Source organism: Mustela nivalis (assembly GCF_964662115.1).
Source record: "Mustela nivalis genome assembly, chromosome: 19".
NCBI lineage: Eukaryota > Metazoa > Chordata > Mammalia > Carnivora > Mustelidae > Mustela > Mustela nivalis.
The window spans coordinates 27,829,020-27,835,019 of NC_139038.1; positions in this window are offsets into that span (position 1 = coordinate 27,829,020).

A 6,000-nucleotide genomic window follows, 5' to 3' on the forward strand; every position below is an offset into this window, starting at 1 on the left:
GGGAACAAATATTCTCCATGTTTTGGAACAGAATTTATAGCCTGAGGGGTGGATTCATTCATAATTTACTCTCTATTCTCTTATCCTGCTGTTTTTCTGACAGCACTTACAACTACTTAATATATTTTTTCTAAAGATTTTATTTATTATCTTGATAGAGACACAGTGAGACAAAGAACACGCGCAAGGGTAGTGGGACAGGGAGAAGCAGCCTTCTGGGCGAGCAAGGAGCTGGACGTGGGGCTCGATTCCACAACCCTGGGATCATCTTGACCTGAGCTGAAGGCAGAGGCTTAACCACCGAGCCACCCAGGTGCCCTTCAGTTACTTAATATTACAGAGCTGTTTGTTATCTCTTCATTCCAATGGAAGATTCGCAAATGCAGAGACTGTTTTAATCATTGTATTCCTGATTCTTAGAAGACTGCCTGGCATACAGTGGACTCTGAGAATGTATTTGTTGAATTAATGCATTCAATAAATTCATTCATTCATTCATTCATTCATTCAATAAACAAATTCATACATTCGCTGAACTCTCACTATGTTCCAGACACTGGGCTATGGAGGAGACTTGGGATGTAAAATTGCTTGCTTGGCCTATGGAATGTCTTTCATATGTAATACTCATTAAAACCAGATTGGAAACACTGGATATGTCTGGAAATAAAATCTTTCCATTGTGCCAGGGTGTAGATTCATTATCCATCCATCCATTCATTCCACAACCGTTTTTAGAGTCTACCTGCTAGTTACTGGGGACAAAATAATATTACAGACAGACTCTGTCTCTGCAGAAATAACATTTACAGTCTATCAAGGGAGACAGACATTAAGCAGATAATTACAATTCTGCTAATAAGTACATGGAAGGAGTACAACTGCCTATACGAACTCTTAGGATATTTCCCTGAGAAAATGATACTTAAACTTCTACTGAAGAGGTTAGAAGTTTAACAAGGGGAAGGAAGGAAAGAACAATCCAGTTAAAGAAAACCACTTCTCAGGAAAGAGCTTGTGTATTAGAAGCACAAAGGAGGGGGCGCCTGGGTGGCTCAATAGGTTAAAGCTTCTGCCATCGGCTCAGGTCATGATCCCAGAGTCCTGGGATCGAGCCCCACATCGGGCTCTCTGCTCAGCATGGAGCCTGCTTCCCCTCTCTCTCTGTCTGCCTCTCTGCCTACTTGTGATCTCTGTCTGTCAAATAAATAAATAGATTCTTTAAAAAAAAAAAAAAAGAAGAAGAAGAAGCACAAAGGAGGGGTGCCAGGGTGGTTAAGCCTCTGCCTTTGGCTCAGGTCATAATCCCAGGGTCCTGGGATGGAGCCCCACGTCGGGCTCTCTGCTCAGTGGGGAGCCTGCTTCTCTCTCCCTGCTCCTTCTCTCTCTCTCTTTCTCTCTCATTGTCTCAAATAAATAAAATCTAAAAAAGGAGAAGAAGGAAAAGGAGGAGAGGGAGGAGGGAGAAATGAGAGCTGAGGTCCAAGGAGGTGGAAAGAGGCCCCACCATATTTGTAGACCATGTGAAGGGCATTTGTAGAGGCATGCTTCACTTCATGGACAACCCAAGGTTTCTAAGCAGAGGATCCAATTTTCCTGTTTAACAGGCTACTCTGATGGGTGTGTTCAGGATGGTGGGGCTACAGAGATTGCTTCGGTATGGCTCCGTCCAAGTGTGGATCGAGATGGGGACAGCTGTGAGGGATATTTAAGAGGACTGGATGAGGTTGGGGAAGGAGAAACCACCTGGTGGGTGATGGTGCCTTTACTGGAAGGAGAATGTCGAGGAGCTCTTTGTTGTGGGCCGAAGAGAATGAGTTCGATGCCCAACTATGAATGTATGTAACGGGGTCACAAGTTTCAGAAACATGGTGACCCTTATTGCATATGATACACTCTGATAATTTTTAACCAACTTTATTGAAGTAGGTTTTACATATAATTAAAAATATCCATATTACACGTACAGTTCAATGAGTTATACAAAGGCGTACACCTCTGTATACCACCACAATTTAAAATAAAAATTTCTTGGGTGCCTGGGTGGCTCAGTTGTTGGGCATCTGCCTTCGGTTCGGGTCATGATCCTGGGTTCCTGGGATCAAGCCCCTCATTGGGCTCCCTGCTCAGCGGGAAGCCTGCTTCTCCTCCCACTCCCCCTGCCTGCATTTCCTCTCTCACTGTGTCCTTCTGTATCATAATAAATAAATATAATAAATAAATAAAATCTAAAAAAAAAATAAATAAAACTTCTATCACCTCCAAAAATTTCTATCACTCATGTGCAGTTAATTCCCCTCCATCCCTGGCCCCAGGCCTTCTGTCATTACAGGTGAGTCTGCACTGCCTAGCATGTCATGTAATTGGAATTACACAGTGTATGTCTTCATTTGTATTTGGCTTCTTTCAGCCAGCATAATGTTTCTGAGGTTCATTTAGGGTAGGAGTCCGCAAACTATGGTCTATGGGCCAAATCTGGCCCACCGACTATCTACATAAAATTCCGAGGAGTGTAAAAAAAAAAAAAAGTACAAGCACTAAGAATGACTTTATATTTTTAAAATGTCTGGGTGGTGGGGGGAACAGAAGAAGAATATTTCATAGTGTGAAAATGGTATGGAATTCAAAATCGTGTCCATAAATAAAGTTTTATTGAGACATACCATTGGCCCATTTGTTCCCATATTGTCTATGAGTACCTTTATGCTCTGCAAAGTTGTGACAAGCTGAATGGTCCCCAAAGCCTGAAATAATTACTGTGTGCCACCAGGATCCTTACAGAAAATGCTGGCTTTTATGGTGTTCAGTATTCATAGGGCTGGAGTCGCACAAGTAGGCAAGAAGTATTTTCCTTTTTGCCTGTTGATGGACATTTGGATTGTTTCCTAATTATCCCTCCTCCCCATAATGCACCGTGATGTTTTCTATTCCATTTCAGTTTTTCAAAAATTGCTAGTCACGACCCACTAAATTGATTTCACAACTCATCAGCGAGTTGACTGTCAGTTTGAAAACAACACTGGTGTAGATGTTGAGGGAAAGAGCGGAGGACACAAGGCAGAGGGAGAAAAGAGGAAATCCAGCGATGAAATGTCAAAGAGAGGATGAAGGATGCAGAAGAGGCAGGCAGAGAGCACAACCGAGAGATCTGATCCTGGGAGACAAGGGGAGTCTCAGTTTCCAAAAGGAGGCCATTATCTGGATCCAAGGCAGCGGACACATTGTGTATCATGGACGGGGATGACTTTAGCAAGGTTTGGGTGGAATGAAGACGGATTGAAATGAGTTGGTGGTGGGGGCACCTGGATGGCTCAGTGGGTTAAGCCTCTACCTTCAGCTCAGGTCCTGATCTCAGGGTCCTGGGATCGAGCCCTGCATCGGGCTCTTTGCTCGGTGGGGAGCCTGCTCCCCCCGCCCCACCACTCTCTGCCTCCCTGCCTACTTGTGATCTCTCTCTCTCTCTCTGTGTCCAATAAATTAAAAAAAGATAAAAAAGAAAAAAAAGAAATGAGTTGGTGGTACGTGTGTGAGGAAAATTGAGACCATAAACGTAATTGAAAAAAGAGGTGGATGTTTGCTTGTTTTGTTTTTTTCTAAGATTTTATTTATTTATTTGAGAGAGAGAGACAGTGAGAGAGAGCATGAGCGAGGAGAAGGTCAGAGGGAGAAGCAGACTCCCCGTGGAGCTGGGAGCCCGATGAGGGACTTGATCCCAGGACTCCGGGATCACAACCTGAGCCGAAGGCAGTCGTCCAACCAACTGAGCCACCCAGGTGTCCCTGTTTGCTTGTTTTTTGATGTAAAGGCCACAAGGATGCTTGAAGAGCATGAAAAGAGGAGTATAACCTGAATTTTCAGATGAGGAAGCAAAAACAGCATGATGTTAAGCAACTGGCCTGAGGAGCTCTTTGGTTCAGAGAGCCCAGATTGATTTAGGTCAAGGATCTGAGGTCGTAGGGTGTGTTCGTCTATGAACCAGGGAAAAGCTGGCCCCTGCGTAATCTACTGTTTATGCCTTTGCTTTATAAGTCTACAGTTGAAAGAACGCTTTTATAACTTTTTGTAGGCTTCTTGGGAGGAAAACATCGTTATTTATTATCTGAGATTTGTGAATAATAAGAAATTCATCTACTTTTCTATCAGGTGGGGCTCTGGTCCATACAAGGTGTATATGGAGGAAAATCACAAAGCATTCTAAATATCAACATTAGGATTTTCTTAAAAATAGTTGGAAACCCCCATTGATGGACAGTCTACAAAATATTTGACCTGTACTACTACCTGTTGTGAGATACATGGAGACAAAAGAACTATTCAAGGGCACACTATTCCAGACTTTCCTAATGCTTTATTTAAAAAATTTTTTTTAAAATATTGTATTTATTTATTTGACAGAGAGAGCACAAGCAGGGGAGAGGCAGGCAGAGGAGTAGGCTCCCCACTGAGCAAGGAGCCTGATGCGGGACTGATCCCAGGACCCCGAGATCATGACCTGAGCCAAAGGCAGATGCTTAACCAACTGAGCCACCCAGGTGCCCCTATTCCAGACTTTCTATTAAGGACTTTACTGGGAAAATTGTCCAAATATGAATAGAGTAATATCATTAAGTTATTTAGAGATGAAAGGACATCATTTGCAATCAACCAGGAAATGAATCAGGGAAAAAATACGTGTGTGTTCATATTCATGTATTCATTTAAAGAGAACATTAAAACATTTGGGGAATTTGGGTGAAGAGTTTAAGAGAATTCTTTGTACTCCTCTTGCAACTTTCCTACAAGTCTAAAATTACGTCAAACAACCACAAAAGGGTGATAAGAATCATATCTTGGCAAACTTCTTGGATATAAAAACGTGGGTGGCATGAGAAAATTCACAGCTTTTCTCATTTAGGTCAGAATTAATGTAAAGTAAAGAATGTTAGCGCCTGCTAACAACACAAAAAGAGAAAACCAGATAGCACATGCCTCATTTTTTTTTTTTTTTAAATTTTAGAAAGTGAGAGTGTGCGAGCTTGAGAGGGGAAGGGTCAAAGGGAGAAGCAGACTCCTGCTCAGCAGGGAACCCGATGCGGGACTCAATCCTGGGACTCCAGGATCATGACCCGAGCCAATGGCTGTTGCTTAAACAACTGAGCCACACAGGCGCCCTACAAACCAGTTGATGAAGAGAACAACAGCTGTCTCTGAGTAGGTCCCCAGAACTTCAGACCTGAACCTGATTACGCCTTAGATCCATATACCGATTTGCAGGAAATACAGAGAACAGAGGAAAATCCAGGCTAAGGAAAATTCTAGAATAGTAACCCTGATGTCTTCAACAAATCAAATGTAAAGGGAAGAGAAAAGATATAGGAAAACCTATGGATTAAAAGTGACTATATATATCATATATGTATATGAATATATATATGACATACATATGACATATATAAATATATGACAAAATATAAAGAGAGACTATGTTAAGAAACTATGTATATATTTTTATGGATATATTTTTATAGTGTTTATGGATGCACATTTGGGTGATAAAACTGCAAAGGAATTGTAAGGACATGATTGCTGTAAAGGTCAGAAAGTGGTTATTTTTTTCTTGGGGTTGGGGGGAGCCACATTTGTTTTGGGCAGGGGCTCCCAGAGGACTTATGGGGTGTCTGAGAAGTTTCCTCTCAGGGAGGGGATGGTGATTATAGGGTGTTAGTCAAGGACAATCCATTTCTTTTAAGCGGTTTCCTATATTTTAACAATAAAACCTGTTTTTGTTTTTGTTGTTTTTGTTTTTTTAACTGTGTTCATGAACTTGACGAAGCTAAGGAAGCAAGGTCTCAGCGTTGCCACCTCAAGTTGCCTTTAGGAATTGCAGACTTCTGTCCAAAATTTCCAGGTAAGGTTTAAAGAATGATTGAAATCTATTTTTTACAGGAAACTTACTTAACTTTTTTTTTTCAATTCATAAGAGAAATACTAATGGTAAAAATTCCGATAATGCAGAATAAT